Consider the following 24,955-nt stretch of genomic DNA (forward strand, 5'->3'; position numbering starts at 1 on the left):
GAAGAGGAAAGGAGGTGAGAGGGGTTTTCTTTCTTCAACTCTGAAGTTAAGGAGACATAATGAAAGCTGCCAAGAAGATACAAACATGAAGAGACAGGGAGAGGAGAGAGACTCGTACTGAACAATGAGGACTTTTCTTGCATCCTAGCAGTGGAAATGAGCACAGGCAGAGAGAGACACTTACGTGTAAGGCCTACAAGCCTTGTCAGGAGGCCTCTGGAACCGCTCTGCTCCTGTTTCATTGCTAACTTCAGGTGACTGTAGGGGGAGAAACAAGCCGATCTCCACATCTCCACGGATGTAACGCATGGGTTGATCCTCATAGCACTTTTGCCCAGACCCTGGAAGCTGCAGCAGCAGAGACACAGCAAGGGAAGAAACGAGGTGAGAAATGCTTCTCACTATGTGGGGCCACATCTCCCTGGACAGTAACCAAAGTTTTAACTCTGAGGCAATGGAGAGACTGCTCCTGCTCCAGCCAAGTCAGCTGCTGGAGTCAGGGACTGAGGAGGAACTTTTCAGCACCAGATACAGCCTGATTATCTATAGAAGCCCGGGCTCTGATCTCCAGGTCACACTAGAGGAAACAGAGGGACATTAGTCAGGTCCATGTGCAAGACAGGGACAATGATAAAAGATGAGTGACCGTTATATTCTTTCTTTCTGTCTCCCGGTACATTTATTTTTAGATAATTATTGGGTCCATTGCTCTTATTCTATTTTCCTCAGAGAAGTCTCAGTCTCAGAAGAATTCCGGGGACCAGCCTGCCTGGGGCATCTCCAGCTGAGTCCCTGCATGCAGGGAAATCATAAGTGAAAATTATATTTTGACTTCTCTTTCCCTTGTGCCAAGTCAGGCTCCATCCCAGACGTGCCTTTTGTTGGAAAATAGTTTTGTGACCTGACTTCAGCCTGTGATGGAGAAACCTCATGAAATATTCCATTGTAGATCACAAGATTTATTAAATCCTTCAGAGATGACAATTTCCCTAAAAGTTTGTAAAACTGTAGCCTTGATGCTCTTAAGTTCCCTGCACCAGGGTCCATGTGAGCCAGGTCCCAGGCTCAGAGCGCAGTGAAATCCATTTAGAAGAGTCATTACAGAAAGTCTGGTGCTCAGAGTTTTCCTCTGCTAGTGGGTCTCCCTCTTTCTGTAGGATTGTAACATCCGTCTGTTAGAGATGAAAGGAGCCTCAGAGGTTCCTCAGTCCAGGATTTTGAGGACAGATTTCCTCTCTCCAACAACCAGAACAAAGACACCTGCAGGCCCATCTTCCCCACCTGAGATTAATATCACAGGATCTTCAGATTCACCTTTGCACTTTGGGCGGTGGGAGCAAAGACTTCTGAAGTCCCACAGACATTTGGAGGAAATCTTTCATGAAATCTCTGCTTTACAGATGAGGAAATGACTCCCAGGGGATTAGAATGACTTGCCTGCTTTTACACAATATGGAGCAGAACAATCCTGAGATTTTACCCCAAAGCTAATTCCCTCCTACTCCCAACCCCTGCCCTTAGAGAAGGTCACAGGGGGAGTTCCTGCAGTCAGAAAGCCTTTGGAGCAGAGCTTGTGGCTCCATCCTTCAGCCTCCAGTCTGAGGGAGAGGCCCCCGAGTGCATGAGATGGGGACATATTGCTCAGTGATTCCACTTCAGGAAATCAGTTTAGTCCTGGGGGAGGGGATGCTGTTCCTGGCAGTGAAAACCAGTCAGAGCTGAGGATGAAAAATGAGCAGAATCAAATACAAAATACTTTGGTAAATCTGCCTTTGCTATGTGATCCCAGGCCATCTTTCCCACCTGATTACCTATAACAAGATAAAGGAGCATATAGTCAGAAGAGACCTCAGAGACCTGGTGATTCTAGGTTGATCCCTTCCTTCTCTAGATCCAGGAAATGGGCCCAGCAAGGTTCAGTCCTTTTGGTCAGGTCTAATCCTCAGTGACCCCATCTTGAGGGTTTCCTAGAGGGCTTTGCCCCTCCCCCTCCAAGGCCTTTGACTGATGAAGTAACTGAAGGAAATGAGGTGAAGGACTTGCCTTGGGTCACAAAGTGGTTCCAGTAAGTGCCTGAGGCCAGATTAGAACTTGCCTCCTGTCCCCTAACTGTCCCTGTCCAATGTGAGTCCCTTCCAATGGAAGATCCACTCTCGGATCCTCAGGGAACTTGCCCCTCCACATGGGGAGGTCAGGGTCCTCTCTGGGGCTTGTTCTTCCCACTTTGGAATAATCTGAGGGAAAAAATAATGTTAAAACAAAGGTTCCTTATGACTCCTGTGTAGGGTCTCCTCAAAGTGCTCCTAGCAGAGGATATTGGGGGAATGAGGGAGGCTTCAGTCACACACACACACACACACACACACACACACACACACACACACACACACACACACAAGCACCACAACATTTCCTGGGACATTTTGTGAGTAAAGAAGCTGTGGTAGAGACCAGTGGTTTGTAAGGCCTTTGTTTCCAGGTGGATTCATCTGGGATCCTGCTGGGAGCCTTTGGACAAGGAGACTTCAGTCAGCCCTCCCCCTCTGGCAGAGAACTCTGGGAATTCCACAGGACTTTGTTTCTTTTGACTTTGACCCTCCTCAGGAACTGCTTTTGTCTGGGGATATTGGAATGAATTTCTGGTAAAGACAAGGGGGAACTGATGCTCCAGGTTCTGAGGGGACCATTGCAGCCCACCCAGAACACTGAAGAGACGACTGCCATCCTGGCTAGAAAAGGGAACAGGAGACACACAGGGGGACTGGCAGCAGGCCGGATCTTCATTTCCTTCCACAGAGAGAAGGCCCAACAGCAAGGACTCAGAACCAGGCATCTGAGATGCATCTAATATGTTCCCATCATCCTCCTGGAAGGGAAGGACTTTCAGGGCTCTGCCTCCCCAGTGATCACAGCTCCTAAAACAGAAGGAAATGGGGATTCCCGAGGGCTCAGGAGCGCCCATATCTGACCTGTGTCACTGCATCAATGGGAATAATACACAAGAACAGGCCACATTGCCCCTGCTTTGCCAGGGCTCCCTGAGCACCTTTCCCCAGGCCTTGCAGCTGAATCCCCTCTCTGGCCTCTTTGCCGTTAGAGGCCCAGAAGAGGAGCTCACAAACCTCTGCTGTGGCCTTTGGTTCCCACACTGACCCACACAGAGGGAGTCTCAGCACAGGCTCCTTTGAACCCCCATACTTTACCCCCAGGGGGATCCCAGCTGATCTCTGTGATTGCCTGAGATCTCTGACCTCCCTGGGCCTCTTCTGGAGCAGGAGGGGATCAGATTCAGGACCTCTGAGGGCTCCTGGCTCCATGTCCAAGATCTGGTCCAGCCTCAGGCAGAACAGTGGGGGCCTGTGGGGGAGGGGCCCAGGGCTCTCCATGGTCCTGGCCAAGTCTATTGTTCTCTGGGAAGGGAGAGAGAGCCAAGCTAAGGGGGAGCTCTAGGGCTAAGTCAGGAGCTCCAGAGACTCCTGGCCTGAACAAAGGGACAGCTAAGGGGGCAGAACATGGAGCTCAGGCTGCAGCCAGGGAGAACCGAGTCCCACTGCAGCCTCAGGCACCTGCTGGCTGTGGGACCCTGGGAAACCCCTTTGATTGACTCAGTTTGCCCTGATGTAAAATGGGATAATAACAGCACCTACCTCCTGGGGGTGCAGTGAGGATCAAATGAGGTGATTGTGAAGCCCTTTGTATAGGACCTGGCTCATAGGATGTGCTCCATAAACAGTAGTAATTAGTATTATTATTTGTAATGTTCTTGGTTTCAGTTTCCTTGGGGTCTCTGGGAGCTTCCTTTCACTTCAATCACCACAAGTGCAGCCCGGGGTTAAAGTCCAAATCCTTATTTGTCTCTTTCCAAGTCTTGGCTCCTTTTTTTTTTTTTTTTTTTTTTTTTTTGAAGTACAAAGGGGAGAGGGGTGGAAGAAGCATTTGTTAAGCCCCTACTGTGTGCCAGGACCTTGTGTATTCAGGACAGAGAACACACCTGGGGGGCAAAGGAAATCTCCTGGAAGCACGTGGCACCTGAGCTAAGCCTCTGGAGCTCAAAGGAAACAAAATGTGTGTAAGAAAATATGCACACGTGTATTTGTACAAGGACGTACATATAGGTACCTGTATATATACACAGGGGATTTTTCAGTTTTTGTTGTTGTTGGAAATTGTTCCCATCATCCTCCTCACCAAATGGAGAAGAAGCTTCTGGGATGGGGCAGCCAGGAAAGGGAGAACATGGTGGCCCCACAGGACCAGGTGCTCAGGCCAAGGCCCAGGGCATTTTGGGGTGCCCCCACATCCCCCTTACTAGCTGTCCCTGAGAGAGAATCCCATTTCCTTTGCCAACGAGAGGGCCGTCCCTGGCACTGGGCTTCACAGGGAGGGAACTGGCCCGTCCTCTGCACAATGAGGTGGAAAGCCTGAGATCCCCATCCTGTCTGATCTCTGGATAATCTGGGGGACCCTGGGCCTCAGTTTCCCTGGCTATGACATGGTGCACTTGCACTTCCCATCTCTTTGGTCCCTTCTGTCTCTCCATGGAGGCCCTGATCATCCCACCTCTTCCTCCTATCTCCCTCCTCCCTCTTTTTTCTGGGATGCTTTCTCACCAAGAGCACTGGATAATCTTTGGCTCCTGTGTGACCTGGACAAGCACTTGCCCAGCTCTGAGCCTCAGCTCCCTGGGATCCGTCCTGGCTCTCCGCATCTCCCCGTTTTCTGTTCACTTGCCCCTTTGCCTTGTTCCCCTCTCCCCAAACGTGTCTAACTGAATTCCTCAGGATTTTGGCCCCTACAGGCCATGAGAGAAGCCTTCCAGCCTGGATAGGGTAATGACAGAACCTCAGTTTACCCCAAAGGACTCTGGGGAGGGGGGAGGCAGCAGGCCCCATGTGCTCTGTCTCTGGCCTGGCCTGGCTGGTTCGTGTCCTGTGGATGCTCTGCACCCTCCCAGACCAGGGCCACGTTTCTCTTTTAGGGGATGAGCTCATTTGGTGACAGACTGTTGCAGATCCTAACCCTGGAGAAGAGGTCCTGGGCAGATGGGAGGGGTCATAGGGAGGCAATTATTCTGCCCTTTGGGAATGTTTTCCAAGAAAGGCAGTGGGACAGCAGGTGACTTTTTCCTGTGAAGTTTCCCTTGTGTGTGATGCCATTTCCAAGCACAGGCTTGTCAGAAGAGGGCAGGGAGGGGCGCTGTCAGTGTGGCAAAGTCTGCAAGAATGGCTTGGATGTAGATTTGGGTCCAGTGACATGTTTCTGGCTGACTTGGGTGAAATGCCAGAGAAGGGCGTCTGTGGGAAGCTTTTCCTTTTGACAATTTAATGGCTCCTTTTCCTAAGACCCTCACACCTAAAACATCCCGGCACTGGGCCTGGGCTTGCTCCTCTTCCTAATCCTGTGGGGGCAGATTACAGACAGGACAGAGGTCGTGCAGAGCAGAGCTGCCCCCTGCAGCCTTGGCGAGCTCTAGGAGGCTCTGACCATGGAGAGAAAGGTATCTATCTGTCCCACCATGGAGCAGCAGGATCCCTGACCATCCCATGCAGAGCCAGCATCCCTCCCTGGGAGAGATCCCAAGGGCCCCCGCTGTGCCAGGGCAGGACAACCTTTCCTGGGCGTGCTGGGCAGCTCCAGACCTGGGATCCACAGACAATTCCCAGAACAGAAGCTGTGTCTCAGTATCTGTTGTACAATATCCTGATCCTAATGGGCACATAAGATGTCATCCATGTCATGCACAATGCAGGCTCCTTTCCATTTGGTTCTGAAAGGAGTTCTAATTTCTTTTTTTTATTTAGAATTTTTTCCACAGTATATATGCATGAGCAATTTTTTTATAACATTATCCCTTGTATTCATTTTTTCCAAACTATCCCCCCTCCCTCCACTCCCTCTCCCCTAAGACAGGCAATCCCATACATTTTACACGTGTTACAATATAACCTAGATACAATATATGTGTGTAAATACCATTTTCTTGTTGCACATTAAGTATTAGATTCCGAAGGTGTAAGTAACCTGGGTAGATAAACAGTAGTGTTAACAATTTACATTCACTTCCCAGTGTTCCTTCTCTGGCTGTAGTAATTTCTGTCCATCATTGATCAACTGGAAGTGAGTTGGATCTTCTTTATGTTGAAGATATCCACTTCCATAAGAATATATCTTCATACAGCATTGAAGTCTACAGCGATCTTCTGATTCTATTCATTTCACTTAGTATCAGTTGATGTAAGTCTCTCCAAGCCTCTCTGTATTCCTCCTGCTGGTCATTTCTTACAGAGCAATAATATTCCATAACCTTCATATACCATAATTTACCCAACCATTCTCCAATGGATGAACATCCATTCATCTTCCAGTTTCTGGCCACTACGAAAAGAGCTGCCACAAACATTTTGGCACATACAGGTCCCTTTCCGCTCTTTAGTATTTCTTTGGGATATAAGCCCAATAACAGCAATGCTGGGTCAAAGGGTATGCACAATTTGATAATTTTGGGGGCCTAGTTTCAAATTGCACTCCAGAATGTCTGGATTCTTTCACAACTCCACCAACAATGTATCAGTGTTCCAGTTTTCCCACATCCCCTCCAACATTCATCATTATTTGTTCCTGTCATCTTAGCCAATCTGACAGGTGTGTAATGGTATCTTAGAGTTGTCTTAATTTGCATTTCTCTGATCAGTAGTGATTTGGAACATTCTTTCATATGAGTGGAAATAGTTTCAATTTCATCATCTGAGAATTGTCTGTTCATATCCTTTGACCATTTATCAATTGGAGAGTGGTTTGATTTCTTATAAATTAGGGTCAGTTCTCTATATATTTTGGAAATGAGACCTTTGTCAGAACTTTTAACTTTAAAAATATTTTCCCAATTTGTTACTTTCCTTCTAATCTTGTTTGCATTAGTATTGTTTGTATGGAAACTTTTTAGTTTGATGTAATCAAAATCTTCTATTTTGTGATCAATAATGATCTCTAGTTCTCCTCTGGTCATAAATTGCTTCCTCCTCCACAGGTCTGAGAGGTAGACTATTTTCTGTTTCTCTAATCTATTTATTATCTCATTCTTTATCCCTAAATCATGGACCCATTTTGATCTTAATTTGGTATATGGTGTTAAGTGTGGATCCATATCTAATTTCTGCCATACTAATTTCCAGTTTTCCCAACAGTTTTTTCTAAATAATGAATTTTTATCCCTAATGTTGGTATCTTTGTGTTTGTCAAAGATTAGATTGCTATAGATGTACCCTTTTTTGTCCTTTGTATCTAATCTGTTCCACTGATCTACCGGTCTGTTTCTTAGCCAATACCAAATGGTTTTGGTGACTGCTGCTATATAATATAGCTTTAGATCAGGTACACTTAGACCACCTTCCTCTGACTTTTTTTTTTAATTAGTTCCCTTGCAATTCTCGACCTTTTATTTTTCCATATGAATTTTGTTGTCATTTTTTCTAGGTCATTAAAATAGTTTCTTGGGAGTCTGATTGATATAGCCCTAAATAAATAGATTAGTTTGGGGAGTATTATCATCTTTATTATATTTGCTCAGCCTATCCAAGAGAACTGAATGTCTTTCCAATAATTTAAATCTGACTTTATTTTTGTGGCAAGTGTTTTGTAATTTTTCTCATATAATTCCTGACTATTCTTTGGTAGATGGATTCCCAAATACTTTATACTCTCAACATTTGTTTGGAATGGAATTTCTCTTTGTATCTCTTCCTGTTGCATTTTGTTGGTGATATATAAAAATGCTGAGGATTTATGTGGATTTATTTTGTATCCTGCCACTTTACTGAAATTTTGAATTATTTCTAGTAGCTTTTTAGCAGAGTCTTTGGGGTTCTCTAAGTATACCATCATGTCATCTGCAAAGAGTGATAGTTTGATTTCCTCATTTCCTACTCTAATTCCTTGAATCTCTTTCTCGGCTCTTATTGCCGAGGCTAGCGTTTCTAGTACTGTATTGAATAGTAATGGTGATAGTGGGCAACCTTGTTTCACTCCTGATCTTACTGGGAAAGGTTGCAGTTTATTTCTATTGCATATTATGCTTACTGACAGTCTTAAATATATGCTCCTGATTATTCTAAGGAATAGTCCATTTATTCCTATACTCTCAAGAGTTTTTAGTAGGAATGGATGTTGGATTTTGTCAAATGCTTTTTCTGCATCTATTGAGATGATCATATGGTTTTTATTAATTTGATTATTAATATGGCCAACTATACTAATAGTTTTCCTAATATTAAACCAGCCCTGCATTCCTGGTATAAATCCTACTTGATCATAGTGTATTATCCTGGGGATGATTGTCTGAAGTCTTTTTGCTAATATCTTATTTAAGATTTTAGCATCAATATTCATTAAGGAAATTGGTCTATAATTTTCTTTCTCAGTTTTCAATCTTCCTGGTTTAGGTATCAATTCCATGTCTGTGTCATAAAAGGAGTTTGGTAGGACTCCTTCATCCCCTATTTTTTCAAATAGTTTATATAGAATTGGGGCTAATTGTTCTTTAAATGTTTGGTAGAATTCACATGTAAATCCATCTGGTCCTAGGGATTTTTTCCTGGGGAGTTGATTGATAGCTTGTTCTATTTCTTTTTCTGAAATGGGACTATTTAAGCAATTTATCTCCTCCTCTGTTAATCTAGGAAGCCTATATTTTTAGAGGAAGTCATCCATTTCACTTAAGTTATCAAATTTATTGGCATAAAGTTAGGCAAAGTAACTCCTTATTATTTCTCTAATTTCCTCTTCATTGGTGGAAAGATCCCCTTTTCATTTGTAAGACTAACAATTTGATTTTTCTCTTTCTTTTTTCTGATCAGATTTACCAAAGGTTTATCTATTTTATTGGCTTTTTCATAAAACCAACTGTTGGTTTTATTTATTAATTCAATAGTTTTTTTACTTTCAATATTATTGATTTCTCCTTTTAATTTTTGTATTTCAAGTTTAATTTTTGGTTGGCGGAGGAGCTCTAATTTCTGCCACGTTCTGTTGACACATAGTAGGTGTGTTTTTATAGCCTGTGAAAGAACTTACTGTTGAAATCTTCAGTGAAGTTCCTTCACATTGGTGGAGGGTGTTGAAAATGCAAAATACAGATAGTCATCCAATCTTAAAAGAACCGAGCAAAACAGTCCTTGATGTCAACGATCCATCTGTGTCATTCCTAGTGATATCATTGGGTGAGGGTAGTCCTGTCTAAAAGCTGCCCATAGACTCCTTCTATTATTAATATGGAATAAATTGTTTAACTTTCTCCATTTACCAGATTACTTTTTTGTAGTGATTCTGGGTGGATTCCATGGGCTAGTGGATTGCTTTATGTGAGCAGTTTGAAATTGTTGACAATTTTACCAAAGGGCCTCTCTTTTTTCATTAGTTAGAGGCCAAAGATGAACCCATTTGGAGGCTCTCCTTTCCATTTCATCTTAGGCTCCCGTGTTTTCATTTGTATTCTTTCTGTCAGGGACCCCTATGAAAAATTTTATGCACATTCATCACTTTAAACAAAATCTCTCCCCCATAAATGAACAGAGGGTGTCTTAAGAACTTCAGATTTGAACTGATGTTCGTTATTCTCCTTTCTCCCCAATAACCATTTAGCCCGTATACCTTGTAAAGGCTTTTGGGCTCGTATGTTGGCCAAGCTTATGACCAAAAGCACTGTGACATCACTGACTAATCAGCTCCTGTGTCCACCGACCCTTCAAAGAGTTTTCTTTCTATTTCCAACTATAAAAGTGGCCTAGAATCAGCTTAGATTGCATCCAGAACACTTCTTTTTTCTATACTTCCAAAACATTTAAATATTCTTTTCCAACTCTTTTGTATGATATTATCAGTATCTGTGCTATCCTTTCCTGCTTTTTACTTAATGTCCCGGTGAGGAGCAGCAAGCAAGGAATACACATTTCCCCTTCAAAAAATCAGCATCTACTATTTGAGGAATAGCCATAAGCCCTTGCAATGACTGTGAATTCCATCCCAACATGAGCCCTCCTATGCCCAAAGGAAGAAGACCTGAGACTCCAGTGGGGAGAGAACATGTTCCCACATTGCCAGTAATTCAGTGTGACACCAAAGAACATAACGAGGACTTGCTGGGGTGGCATATATTCCATCCCAAATTGTCAATAAATAGGATTTAAGGTACTGATTGCAGACACAGTTTGAGGAGGAATAAGGGCAAGTACAGCTCCCATCATCTGGGGCTGGAAGTTTCCGGTTTCTCATTACCTTGCCTATTATTCTGAGAGGGACATTCAGAAGCCAACTTTCAGCCTTTCCACCATTTTGGACATAAAATCAAAGGTTTACCTGCTGAATTGCAATGTGATGCAACCTTTTGTAGAGTATAATTTGTCTTCATATGACCCCATTGTCCACAATTAAAGCATCTTTGATATTTTGAAAAATTCTGAGATTGTGATTTATCCTGATTTAGAGCAGCAGTCGTTACTGGGGCTTGAAAGAAGTTTTAACATTCTGACACTGTTAGGATCCTTACAAGGTGCTAAATCACTGAAATTGATGGAGACAATAATTTTCTAATTTACCACGGTTCAGTGTGATTGATCTGATCCTACATGGGGATGTTATGGTCTAGAACTTAAAACAAGGTACTCAGGGGAATTGATGAGATAATGATTCTCTAATTTACATGTACTTAATACTTACTATAATTCCACAATATTCACACCTTTAAGAGAGCATATATAGGGAGGAGCTGACTAGCTCATTAAAGGAAAAGGCTGCTCTTGGATTTCAGGGAGATTCACAAGTCAGAAATCCACAAGCCCACTCTCAGGGAGGAGGAGTCAAGATTCATTCCAACTTCCACCTTTTGTGCTGGCTGGAGACATTAGGAGAGAGCTCTTAGAACTAAGGAGAAAGACAGGCCTCTACTAAAGCTAACTGGGCCCCAGGAACAGAGGAAAGACTGTGTAAAGACAATAAAGGATTTGGACTTTACCTCCTGGCTGAATTTGAGGTGATTATTGAAACTGAACTGAAACGAAGACTGCTCCCAGAAACCCCCCAAGAAATCTGCTCCCAGAGAACACTACATTTTAGAGAACATTACATGGCACCTTTGGAGCATTTCTACTAAAGACATTTTGTTTTGCCTCTAGATAATATATTTTTACAATCTTCACTAGCATTTTCAAGGGCAAGTTGTCTCAATAAAATTTGGGCTATCTCCCCATCAGTGATAGAATACAATTTGGACTATTGGAACCATAACTGGAAGCAGCCTGATGTAACACTTTCAGTAACTAGAAGTCTATCGCTTGTTATTCTCTCCTATTGTGTCCTTGATTGCTAGGATCGGGGGGTTCAATAACTGGCAAAGCTAACTGCATTTCTAAAAGGATGTCTTCTCCCTTTTTTTGTCTCTTTTAATTGTATCCAGAAATAGTTTGTTTTATTCAATTCTATAAGAATTTAGTTTCCCTTCAGATCTGTATTGAGGAGAAGCCTCCAAACAGGGATCTGTAGGTTCTGTGAACTGTTATTTCTTGCTAACATTTAAACATGCTATAGCTTGGGCCATGTCTTCTTCCTCCACAGTACCAGCAGACAGATCTACTTTAAGCACTTTAGTACTTAAAAGAACTCCCTCTGGAGGCAGAAGAGAGATTTTTAAAATGTTTCAAATAGAAAATATAGTAAATGGAAAAACTCAAGGCCCTGTTTCCCTAAAATATTCACTCACTGATTTTTCCCTCTGTCTTCCATTTCTCCACATGAATTGTTCCTTCTTGTGAAAACCAAGGACAACATTTTTCTACAGACTCAAAAAATTCCTGTAACTGTCCCGTAGTAATTAGCAATTCTCTTTCCTTTACTCGCTTCTTTAAGACTTTCAGATAACATTCTCAGTCCCTTGCACCTGATTGCTTTTGCCTCATTCTGATCAATATGTGCACTATATTGATATCAATGGTACAAAACTCAAATTTACTTGTAACTCAATCTTGTTTTAGCCTGGAAGTAAACTAATTACACCTCTTAACTTAATCCTGTAGCTCACCAAGTGGTCCCTCTCCTCTGCAAGGCATTCAGGTCCCTGTCAAGTTGAGTGCCCAGTGTGGATTCCCGCTCCCCCAAATATGATGAGTATGGAAACAAAAGCACAGGAGCCAGACAGGTACCATCTAAGCATTCCATTTATTGATCTGAGAGCCAGGGTCTATATTTTCTCTAAGCTCATATTGCAAGAACATTAGAGTCTTCAGGTTACTTAGTGAATGTTTCAAGATTACAGATACACATCCTGGCCTTCCTTGCAGCTTAACATGAACATTAAACAGTGAGCAGTAAGTCTGTCTATTGTACCAATCATAAATTGTAGCACGTGGTGGTAGGAGTCTGCTTAATGTAACAGAGTCAAAAATTGTGTACTTCATGAAGCCCTTGTTCCTCCTATATATTATTCAAGGTGGTTATCCCCAGAAATTCTATTCTAATTATTGTTCTATAACAAACAACTGGCAGGGTGGTTTCAGAGAGGCCTGGAAAGACTGACATGAACTGAAGCTGAATAGAACAGAGCAGAACCAGGAGATCATTGTTCACGGCAACAACAAGGTTATATGATGATCAGTTCTGGTGCACGTGGCTTTGTTCAACAATGAGATGCTTCAAACAACATCCAATAGTTTAGTGCTAAAGAGAGCCATCTAAAACCAGAGCAATGACTGTGGGAACTCGGTGTGCTTCACAATAGAACCTTTTCACTTTTTTATTGTTGTTTGCTTACGTTTTATTTTGCCTATAAGTTTTTTTCTGGTTTCATTTGATTTTTTACACAGCAAGATTATTATATAGATATGTATGAATATATATATATATATAATTTATTCTATATTTCTACCATGTTTAACATATCCTGGACTACTTGGAATCTCAGGGAAGGGGTGAGGAAAGGGGGGAAATTGGAACACAAGATTTTGCAAGGGTCAGTATTGAAGAATTGTCCATACATGCTTTTTTTTAAAACTAGCTTTAATAAAGAAAAAAAATAAAAGAAAGAAAAAGAAAAGCTATTCTATGCTCCCAAAACCATCTTGCAAACAGAGCTCAGAAGGCCAAATGAAGAATGAACTCACTTCAGGTTTCACAGTAAATGCTCCAAATTCCTTTAAAACAATGACAAATACATTTTAGAGTGTTGTTACTAAAAAAAAAAAAAGATGGACTAGAACATTTTTCTAACCTAAGACAACTTCCTATCAGCAAAGGTCTATTGTGAGGTAGGAAGTCAGGAGTGATATAGATCAAGCCAGCAAAGTGCCAGCCTTAGCTTGATGTTGCAAATGAGGAGTAATGACTCTGAATCTGCTGCTGTCTTGGTAAAAATATAAGGTATAATTGGTCAAATGGAAGCTAATGCCTGTATGAGAAATCCAGGTTTATCAATCAAAATATACATAACGAAAAAGTAGCAAACAATGTGATACATCTCATCGGAAAAAGAATGATCCAGCAGAGCCTTCCTAGACATCTTGTGGTAAGATATTATAAAGGAAAAATCTTGTATTCTAGAGGGTAAAAGAGAAGTGGAATGATCACACTGATCACCATCTGAAGAACTCAAGAAGGAAATGTCCAGAAATAGGGTAGTCAAATTCTAGAACTTTTAGGTAAATGGGAAAATATTGCAAATATCTAGAAAGGAAGAATTAAAGTATGTGAAATAACAGTCAGGATACACAAGATTTTGTCACTTTTTCTTTAAAGTATCAGAGTATTTAGAATATGAATTTCTGTACAGGAAAGGAACTAGGAATGTAACCAGGAATCACCTGACCACTAAAACTGTTTATAAACCTTGAGGGAAAAGGTAGAAACTCAGTAAAATAGAGGAATTCCAAGAATTTATGATGAAAAGATCAGAGCTGAACAGAAAATTTCACTTTCAAATAAAGAACTCAGGAGATGCACAAGGAGTTAATTAGGAAATGGAAATAATAAGGCATTTAACCTGATTTATTTGCTTACATTTGTACTTGGGAGGATCCTTGCAGTACAAGAGAAATTTTCCATTATTAGGGAAGTTAGAAGGAGTGTATATAAACAGAGTGCATAGGTGTGAATTGAATATGAATGTGAAAGAATGCTTCATGAAAGAAATTACATTAAGTTAAAAAGTCGGTGGAACATATTGGGAGAAAGGGAAAGGGAGAAGTAGAATGGCATAAATTATCTTCTATTAAAGAGGCAACATAAAGCATTTAGTAGACAGAAGGGAGGCGGGGAGGGAGAGGGAGTGAATATTACATTCATTCGAATTGGCTCTAAGATGAAATAACATGCACACTCAACCTAAATATAGAAATCAATATTGTTTTGCAAGATAGTAAGAGGATAAATGAATATGAGCAGGGACTAGGGTGAGAAAGGAGGGAATATTGTGAAATGGATGAGGAAAAGTAAAAGCCTTTTATGAGGGATAAATTGAAAAAAATAAAATAGAATAAAGGGGGAAAACGCAGTTAGCAATAGTCATTGTGAAAACAATTTTGAAGCAGCTTCCTTTGTTGCAGCCAACTCTTCTCAAATGTATAGATAAAGGAATGAAATATATTAAAACATGAGCCAGTTCTCAACTGATAATGATTAAAATATATGATGTATGTTGAAAAGCCCACAAAATTATGCAAATTCTTCCATCTGAAACTAACACTACATGGCTTGAAACCTAAAATGGATTAAGAAAAAATGGAAAAAGAAATATATGTGCAAAAATATTGATATCACCTCTATTCTTGGTGAAAGAATTGTAAATTGAGGGAATTCTCATATGCAGAATGGCTGAAGAAATTTTGGCATGGAATTGTGATGGAATACTTCGATAATTCTGTAAATATGATGATCAGAAAAATCTGGAAAAATATTTACACACATCGTGATGAGGTTTAGAATTGGGGGTACCTAAATGAAATTAGGGTTTAATTGAGGTCTAGTGACAGGTTCAGGGTACAGGGAGTCAAATGGAGCTCCCCTGCAACCCTTTTGGATTTGATGCAAGGATACAGAGTGAAATGAGGTCTACTGGTGGCTCAAGAGTCCCCTGTAAAGGAATTTACAGACCCGAAAACCTTCATTGATAAAAGAGGTTTATTTTGGGGTTTGGAAGTAAGGTTAAAATTTCATTAGTAAAAGGTGAAGATGGAGTGAAAAGTGCACCTGAAACAGTGTTCTAGTGGGCAGAGAGTCTTTGGTTCTAGGCATGGTGCTGGCATGTTTAGACCCTGTGCAAAGAGAGACCTATAGTACACATCTTTTATGATAGGGAGCTATGGCTGCAAGCTGAAGGGAGCTTGTGGGTGGAGTCCCAGGTTGGTTCCTGGCTGGATTTCAGCCAGGGTTACAATTTGAATTGAATTGAATGGGTTTCTGGACTGAACCATCCCCATCCAGATAACAAAGAAGAAACTGTTTGTGCTGGGAGTGGAGTCCCCCCACTGAGGCAGAATCAAAGGAGGTTTTCTACTTTAAGGTTTTTTTGGAGTTTTGGGGTTTCCTCTTCAATATGAAAACTGAAAGGGAATGTTTACAAAGTCCAGCAATAGAGTGGAGAGGTCACCTGCAAATAACTTTGCTTTTTCAACAACACAATGATCCAAAACTACTCTGAAGGTCTTTAGGATGAAACTGTTGGTGTTACACAGTTTTTTAAAAAAATATTTTAAGGGTTCTTTTTCTTAACCGAGGAATAATGCATGTATATTTCTCAACAAGACATTTATATAAATATTTTGTGTAACAGCATGTTCTCTCAATGGTTCTGAGTTTGAAAAGGTGGGGAGAGAATGTGGAATCAAACCTTAAAAAAAAGTTAAAGATAGTATTTTACATGGAATGGGGGTAAATAAATATATCAAATTTTAGAAAAAAGAAAAATTCTTCCTCTTGGAACTCCTTTGATTCTTGTTCTGTCTTATGGTATTTTCCCATGACATAAGGAGAATCACAAGACATTTGGGAATAAAAATGCAGCCCAGTAACCCGGCACTGGAGACCAAGATGGAGAAGATCTCCACAATCATCACAGCTTTCCCTTTGGAGCTCTGATATGTGGGGAGGAAAGAGATCCAGACACTGCAAAACACCAGCATGCTGAAAGTGATGAACTTGGCTTCATTGAAGGCATCAGGCAGGTTTCTGGCCAGGAAGGCTATGGTGAAACTTCCCAGGGCCAGAAAGCCCATATAGCCCAGGACACAATAAAATGCAAAGGCGGAGCCCTCGTTACATATGAGGATGATGTGGTGGGATTCAGAGCATGTGTCTGCTTCTGGAAAGGGGGTTCAGGTACCCAACCAGATGGCACAGAAAAGCCCTTGAATTCCAGAGCAGATGAGAACAACACAATAGGGCACTCTAGGATGAAGGAATATCCGCATCCTGCTCCCTGGTTGTGTAACCCTGAAAGTCAGAACCACTATGATGGTTTTGGCAAAAATGGAGGAAACAGCCACTGTGAATACAATTGCAAAGACTGTTTGTCGGAAAAAGCAGGAAGCAGTGGTGGTACGGCCCACAAAGAGCAAGGAGCAGAGGAAGCAGAAGGAAAGGGAGGTGAGGAGCAGGTAGCTGAGGTTCCTGTTATTGGCTTGCACTATGGGAGTGTCTTGGAATTTCACAAAGACCCACAGAACCAGGGCCGTGAGCAATGAGAGTGAAAGAGCTACAGCTGTCACTGCCTTCCCCCAAGGGTCATTCACATCCAGGAAGGTCACAATTTTGGGGAGGCAGAGATCTCTCTACTCATTGGGATATTCATCTTCTGGGCACTTCTGACACTGATCAGCAACTTCAGGAGACAAACAAGGGCTTAAAATTTAAATTAAACCATTTCTCTACATTCCCACAGCAGGAAATAATCAGGAGAGCTGCAGCAATTCTTTTGCTTCCATAGGATGCAAAACTCCATTCTCTCTTTAGTGAGAGAATCATATCTATCCATGCTCTTGATCTCTGGTTGGCTTTCTTTCCGATTCCCTTTATTCTTTTATGTAAGTGATGTCACCTTCTTCTTAACCTAATCACTGAGGACAGTAAGCTTAGACAGTGGAGCCTTTTAGTATCAAATATCCAGATTACTTCTGTGTTGTGTTGGGCAACAACTCAAGTTGAAGAGCTGCTTGTATCCATACTTCCTCATTCTTTCCAGCTCCCAGTTTATACCTTTCAACAATTAATATTGTTGAATTTATATGAATTTTTAAACATTTTCTTGGTAGATACAGACAGTGTGTGTATTCTTGTCTCCTCTGTTGGAATAGAATCTCCTTGAATAAAGGATTCACTTTTTATCATTCTGTCCCATTATTTATAACCAAGTTCTTCTCATACTAAATGACTATTGATTGACTGATTGATTAATAACTTATTAAATAGCTGAGAAGTTTCTTACAAAAAAACTTTTTCTTTTGTTTTAGAATTGTTCCTTTTATATGTCCCAAGAGAAATAAAGCCTTTCTAGGATATATTCAATAATGAAAAGGCAACCCTTTAATACCTTCATTTCATCAATTAATTAAAAGAAAAATTGTCTCTGGATCCTCCATTGGATTTTTTCACTAGTATTTGGAATATTGGATTCACCTTATTTTCACCCTATCTTTCAGATCCATGAGACCTGAAATTAGCAGCTAGAATGCTTCAGTGACACACTAAATCCATAATTGCTTTAAGCATTCTCTCTGTTTCATAAAAAAATGTTTTTCTCCTCATTGTTTTTCCCTCTTTTATGTGATCTTCACGAATCTTTTATTGCCCTGTCACATGTGCAGTGAAGACCCAAAGAAACATGCTAGTACTGCCACAAATTACCAAGAACTAGGGTTCCTTGCAGTAACTCACTCCTGTGACTGGAGATTTCTTCTTCTGAGGATTGGGAGCAGCTGAAGCAACAAGGGGGCTTTCCCTCTAAAGACAACTTCTTGAATCCAGCAGGACAGCTGGCAGCACATAAAGCAGAAGGAACCTAAGATAGTGACAGGAGACTGGAATAAACGTTTTTAACTGATATCTCTTTATGTATGTGAAGAAAAAGACAGCTGTTTTTTGCCATTCTGGTTTTGTGAACCACCTCCACAGATACATTATTAAAAATGTAATGAAAGATGACATGTGTTATGTTCTTACTAAGTGCTAATAAGATAATGAGATATTAGGTTCTTACTAAGTCCTAAGTCGGTACTTGACAATTCTCTAGTTCCGGCCTTTCCTGGGGAAGAGCTGCATGCTTAGGAGGAGCAAGTTCATTGGTTGAAGTAATTCTTCCCAGAAGCCCTTGCATTATCCCACGCCCATTCTCTGGGAGGATGAAAGAGGGCAGCTCTGGAGGAAAAGGGAGTCTCTGCTCTAGACCAGACTTGAGGCAGCTCTCTGCAGGAAGGGAAATCACTTCTCTGGACCAGAGTTGATGGCAACTGTCTGGAGACAACGGCTTTCTACAGGAAGAAGAATCTGTCTGAGAGATTTGAGTTGACACAGAAGATGTCCTCCCAGAGAGCGATCGGCAGCTTCTGGAGACAACAACATGTTATAAATTGGCATACACAACGTGGGACAAGGACTTTTGCTTATCCTGACAAGAACTTATTCTGAGCCCTTCAGAGGAGCTAGACTGGACCATTGCAATTTGGCGCCCGAACAGGGACAGACACGATCCTGATTCCAATGGAATAGCATCTGATCCAGATTTCAGTCTCTCTGACCCAGAACCATGAGTAACAAGGAAACTTTGTTAAAGATTAAGTGAGCGTGCTAGTAGATAAATAAGGAACTTAACTTGTTTAGGGCTAAACCAGCAATCTCTTATAGTGAAATGGGGCAAATGCCTTTTGTTCAAGGAAAATGTTTAGAGAGCATCATCAAGGTTATGAAAAGCCAAGGATTGATTATAATTTTGGAGGAGATAACTGAACTTTTTAAAACTGTGAAGGTCATATGTCCTTGTTTTTCTCTGGAAGAAGAATGGGATCCAGATGAATGGGAATTAGTAGGAAAGCAATTAGGTGAACACTACAATTGCCCTTATGACATTTTGCCCTTTGGTTCCAGACTAAACTCAATTTCCAAAGATACACTTCATACCTACAATTTAATCCACATGGCTTTCAAAAATGCTATTCTAAATGAAGAGAAAAGGGAGCAAAATGGGGAAGTGTCAACTAAACTAGGTGAAAAGGATGAATCAGATAACAATGACGTTAAGTACAATTCTGAGCAACAGGAGCATCTCCAATCTCTTCCCTCAATTAACCATTTAGGGGTGGAGCAAAAAGGAGGAGGGGAAGAAGCAGAAACACAAACAGAATTGCCTGTGAAGCAGACTAAGCCTATGACAAGATTAGAAAAAGCATTGGTTAAAGCTAAGAGAGAAGGACAGGATATAAGTGATTTTATACATGCATATCCTGTGATTGAAAATACTGACTCTGTAGGTAAAAAAAGGAGAAGATATGCACCTTTAGATTTGAATAAAATTAAGGATTTGAAAAAAGGTTGTACCCTTTATGGGGCAACATCAGCTTATGTTAAAATGTTACTAAATGGTTTGTCTTATGAAGTCTTAACCCCGAATGATTGGAAATCCATAGCAAGGACATGCCTAGAACCTGGAGAAAATTTGTTATGGCTTGCAGAGTTTCATGAATTATGTAAAATCCAAGTCAGATGCAATTTGGAAATAGGAGTTAACACACAATTCACTTTTGAGCACTTAGCTGGTGAAGGTCAGTATGGACAGAATTCAGAACAGATTAATTATACCATGACAATATATGAGCAAATTGCTAAGGCTGCAATAAAAGCTTGGGGTGTCCTCCCTGGACAGAAAGATCATGGAGAGGCATTCACTAAAATAGAGCAAGGTCCCAATGAATCTTATGCGGATTTTGTGGGACGTTTGCAAACTGCTGTCAAAAGAACTATTGGAGAAAAATGCAGCTACAGAAATAATGACCAGACATCTGGCTAAGGAAAATGCCAATGAGATTTGCAAAAGAATTATATGGGGATTAGACAAAGATGCTCCTTTAGAGGAGATCATAAGACGCTGTGCTACAGTGGGAACAAATGCTTTTTACACCCAGACAATGATGAACGTGGAAAGACAGAGTCCCTCCTGGCAAGGGACTTCTAGAGAAACTCAGCAATGTTTTCAATGTGGAAAATTTGGACATCTAAGAGCTCAGTGTAGATATGGAGATAGAGTGAGAAGAGAGGGTGAGAGAAGACCTAAAACTCCATATCCAAAATGTCACAAGGGTCTCCACTAGGCCTCCGAATGTAGATTGACCCAGGGAAATGAGAGGCGGGGCCCTGCTTCAGCCCTCCAAGTGGGGCATGATGGCAGGCGAGATTACATCCAGAGAATTTTAAGACATGATCAATCAGCCAAAAGGCAATCAGATGGAAGAAAGAGATTGAAATTAGGAAAAATAGAGTTGTGTCCAGTAGAGACTACTGAGATACTCCCTGGAGAAGTGAAATCTTTCCCTGTTCAGGCGCCAAATTGCAATGGTCCAGTCTAGCTCCTCTGAAGGACTCAGAATAAGTCCTTGTCAGGATAAGCAAAAGTCCTTGTTCCACATTGTGGACGCCAATATGTAATGTGCTGTTGTCTCCAGAAGCTGCCGATCGCTCTCTGGGAGGACATCTGCTGTGTCAACTCAAATCTCTCAGACAGATTCTTCTTCCTGTAGAAAGCCGTTGTCTCCAGACAGTTGCCATCAACTCTGGTCCAGAGAAGTGATTTCCCTTCCTGCAGAGAGCTGCCTAAAGTCTGGTCTCCTCCCAGAGAATGGGCATGAGATAATGCAAGGGCTTCTGGGAAGAATTACTTCAACCAATGAACTTGCTCCTCCTAAGCATGCAAGCTCTTCCCCAGGAAAGGCCTGAACTAGAGAATTGTTAAGTACTGACTTAGCACTAAGTAAGAACCTAATATCTCATTATCTCATTAGCACTTAGTAAGAACCTAACAGGCATGGTTCAACTTATTTTTTCCATTTGTCACCTACTCTTCTGCAACACTCAGTGACAAACTTTCTCCTATTGAACTATTCACAAAAATGTATTTCACACCCTGATCATTTCAAGATAGTCCATATATTGGCCAATTACAGAGAAGATGACTTCCCCAGTCTCAGTCATCAATGTGGGAAAGATCTCAACAACATCCTGAATCTTCTTCTTGGGGATGGCCATTGATAGTACTGCAAGTGCTGTTCCCAAAGTGTGAATTTTAATTGCCTAGAACTATTCCTAATATGGTCAAGGGGTAAACAAGGGTAGCCATTAACACCATTATTATGCAATATTGTACTGGAAATGTTTTCTTCAGTAATAAGTGATGAAAGAGAAATTGAAAGAATTGATGAAGGAATGTTGTACACTTTTGGCAGAACAAGTGCCCAATTGGGTATTGGAGTGACAGAACCCAGAAACATTTGGAATGTAATTTTTCAGCTTAAGATATGTTGGGATGGCTTCAGGACAGGCCTTTCTGGACAGCACAGGGTATATCATGGCCTAGCAGAGGTGGGGTGCATCTAGGACAGCCTGGAAAAGTCCATCATTGAGAATTTAGAATGAGGCTTTTAGCCAAAGTAAAGCAACAGTGTCTACTGTGTCCTTATCCAGAAAGCCAGGGCTTCAGCAGTTCTGCTGTGAGACATCGAGGGCAAACATAGAAGAGAACCTGGGAGGCAGCGAACCTCCGTGAGCCAGCCCAGTGGCAAAGCCTGCAGTACCATTGGCCCCACACAGTCAATGAGAGATCCCTGTTCTTCTGCAAAAGAAGCTTAAGACTATCTCTTGTGTGTCCAAGGAACAGAACTCAAATTTTAAAAGTGAGAAAAGCAGAAAAAAAAAAAAAAAAAGCTCTGACCATAAAAAAGTATCAGTCAGGCATAATAGAAGGCTGGAAGAGGATAATAATGGCAAAATGCCTATGAGTAAAATCTTAGGGGGGAATATGAACTCTTGTCAAGCTCAAAAGCCTCTGTTGAAAAAGCTCAAAAAAAGATCTTAAAAAAGAGATGAGAAAAAATGTGTAGGAATAAGAATTATGAAGGAAAATCATGACAATTTGAAAATAAAAACCTAAGCTTGGAAAAGGAAATAGGGAAATGTCTAGAAGAAACAACTCTTTAAAAAACAAATTTGGCAAAAATGGGAAAAATACATATATTAATTATTTCTTTAAAATCTATTTGTCTGGGGGTGGTAACAAGATGGTGGCCAGAACACATGGATCTTCCTAAGCTCTCCTTTACCCTTAATCAATTGCAACAAAATTCAGCCTCAGAATTAGTGCTTGACTATCAGAAGCCAAGGATATTGGGAGTACAACACATTGCCAACTGAAAATATTCTCAAAATTCTCCAGAAAATGTCTCATTTGCTCGTGCATGGGGACAGACTGGGGTTAGGCCAGACACAGACTCAGGCAGGCAGTGAGACCATAGGAAACAGCTCACCCTGAGCAGAGTGGAGGGGGGCGGGGTGTGGTCTCTGCTGGCAGAAAATCTGGGGGGAGCACTTTAACACAGTGCCAACTACTCTTCCCTGGTAGCAAGTCAGTAGATCAGCAAAGAAGCTATAAACACAGGGTTAAATGCTATAACCCCAAAATGCTTGAGTCTTTCAGGACTTGGCCACACCATCCCAACACCCAGAGTGACTCAGAGTGATCCAAGTGCAGCCATAGTCACTGCTCCCATTGCAGATACTGCCTTCCCTCTGGCACTGATTTGAAGACAATGGCTAATCTCAAGGCAGCATGTGGGTGCTGTCCCACTGCTGTTTCACTGCCACTTCCTATTGTCTATAGAGGCAGCTTGGAAATACCACACTGTCCCCCATAAGCAGACCATAGCTTTTGTTTTTTTCTTAAATTGAGCAAAAAGGCAATGCACGCTCCAACTGTTGATAGCTTCAATAGGGAAAGAGAGCAGACTTCAATCCCTGAGGAGGCTAAAATCAGGTTGGCTCTAGATCTAAAGGTGGATCTGATCTGGTCCATACCACATAGGTAAATATAAACTGAGAGCAAAAAACAAAAATGCAAGCAAACATAAGAGAAAAAGTGGAAATATTATATTGTGGTCCATATTAATTTCTCAGTGTTCTTTCTCTGGATGTAGCTGTTGTTGTTCATTGGAAGAGAATTGGATCTTCTCATTGTTGAAAAGATCAATGTCCATCAGAATTCATCATAATATAGTGTTGTTGCTGAAGTGTACAATGATCTCCTGGTTCTGCTCATTTCACTTAGCATCAGTTCTTTTAAGTCACTCCAGGGCTTCTCTGAAATCAGCCTGCTAGTCATTTCTTAAATAATAATAATATTCCATAGCATGATTTTCTTCATTCACTTTTTTATTTCTTTTTGTATTTGTCCAATTGAGTTTTTTAATGAGTTGTTTTTGTTCTGTGGAATTATTTTCCCATTTTTCCAAGTTTTCTATAAAATAATTATTTTCTTTTTCCAATTCACAAATTCTGTTTTCTCTGTAATTGTTTAACTTTTCCAATTCACATATTCTGTTTTCCTGGGAGTTGTTTATCTTTTCCATTTCACAAATTCTGTTTTTCAGGGAGATGATTTCTTTTTCTACTCTATCTTTTAATGAGCTTCATATCCTGAACCTCTTGCAAAGCTTTCCTTTCCTTTCCCCATTTTTTCTAGCTGTCTTCTAGGATTCCTATATGTATACATATATTGTATATGTTAAAATACATATGCTTTAATATATTTAATATGTATTGGTTGACCTGCCATATAGAGGAGAGGGCACGGGAAAGGAGGGGAAAAGTTGGAATAGAAGGTTTTGCAAGGGTCAGTGTTGAAAAATGACCCATGCATACGTGTGGTATATAAAAAGCTATAATTAAGAAAAAAGATTGTAACAAAAATGAAATTCAGTTTGAGAAAATTAAAAAATAAAATAACTCCTTAAACATAAAACTGGACAAATTTTTTAAAAGCCATGGAATAAAAATTCCATGTCCATGTTCATGGCTAATTTGTATAATTGGCCAAATGAAAAAGGAGGTGAAAAACTGACAGAAAAAAGTAGTTTACTAAATGGATGACTCTAGTAGACATAAAATCAATGAAATAAAAGTAAAACAAGTGAAAATTTTGAAGAAAATATAAAATATTTCATTGGAGAAACTAATGATGTAGAAAATAGAACCAGGAGCGGGCAAAATAGTAATTACAAAGTAATAAGTAGTAGATAAATCCAACCACAAAGTGAACAAGAAAGAATTTTAGGAGGTGAACAGAATTTTAGAAAATTAGGTAAGACAGATCTCTGAAGACAATTGAATGGGGATAGAGAGGAATAGACCTTTTTCTCACTGGAGCATAGCACTTCTTAGAGCATTAGATCCTCTGAATCTAACATAGAAAGACAGATGTGCAAAATGCATGCTTTTCACATCATAATGCAATAAAAAGTACTTCTAATAAATGACCATGGAAAAATAGAGCCAAAATTAATTACAAAGTAAATAATTGAATCATAAATAATGAGTAAGTCTAACAACAGCTGATAGAAACAGTCAATAATTTCTTCCAAGGAAATGGCAATAATAAGGTGGCATGCCAGTAATTAAGCATTGCAGCAAAACAGTAAATGGTGAAAATTTATGTTTTATATGTTCATGTGGATAACATAGATAAAGAGGAGATCAATGAACTGGGTATTGAAGTAAAAAGCTAGAGCTACAACAAGTTAAAATTTCCAATTAAATAGTAGAACTGCTGAAAATTAAATTAGAGATGGATAAAATTGAAAGGGAGAAAACTTGAATTAATAATAAAACTGAGATTTGAGTTTTATGAAAAAACACAACAAAATAGATAAAATTTTGGTTAATTTGATTA

At 40.5% G+C, this 24,955-nt stretch overlaps 1 pseudogene; it reads right to left on the bottom strand.

The window, feature by feature from the left end:
- Window positions 1–496: 496 nt before the first annotated feature.
- Window positions 497–24,955, bottom strand: part of LOC141541019 (vomeronasal type-2 receptor 26-like) — a 28,698-nt pseudogene continuing 4,239 nt past the window's right edge.

Source organism: Sminthopsis crassicaudata, chromosome 1 (genome assembly GCF_048593235.1).
Source record: "Sminthopsis crassicaudata isolate SCR6 chromosome 1, ASM4859323v1, whole genome shotgun sequence".
Classification (NCBI taxonomy): Eukaryota; Metazoa; Chordata; class Mammalia; order Dasyuromorphia; family Dasyuridae; genus Sminthopsis; species Sminthopsis crassicaudata.